We start from the raw sequence: 543 nt of genomic DNA, 5'->3' as shown, positions 1-543 counted from the left end.
GACAAGCGTGATCTTTTTCATGGGTGATGAGTGGGTGCATAGATGGCTGCACACAGCTCTCAGGGAAGAGACCCGCAGGCCCCAGCGGGCAGGTGGGTGCAACGCTTGCTGAAGTGCAGGTTCCCAGACCCAGAGCTGAATTCACTGAATCCGCAGTATGAGGCAGAGACCGGCTTCCGTAACAGATATCCCAGGTGACTCAGATGCTGGCGGACTGGGACCATCCCTTAAGAAAGTGTTTTTTTGGGGAAATAACTTGCCTGGCACAATGGCTAATGCCTATAATCCCAACACTTTGGGAGGCCAGGGCCTGAGGATTGCTTGAGGTTAGGTGTTCAAGACAAGCCTGGGCAACATAGTGAGACCCCTCCCCATCGCTACAAAAAATTTTTTGGCATGGTGGCACATGCCTGTAGTCCCAGCTACTCAGGAGACTGAAATGAAAGTTGAGTCCAGGAATTCAAGGCTTCAGTGAGCTATAATCATGCCACTGCATTCCAGCCTGGGTGACAGAGTGAGGCCCTCTCTATATATATCTATGTA

This window comes from Theropithecus gelada, chromosome 16 (assembly GCF_003255815.1).
Source record: "Theropithecus gelada isolate Dixy chromosome 16, Tgel_1.0, whole genome shotgun sequence".
NCBI lineage: Eukaryota > Metazoa > Chordata > Mammalia > Primates > Cercopithecidae > Theropithecus > Theropithecus gelada.
This window is presented reverse-complemented; position numbering follows the sequence as displayed.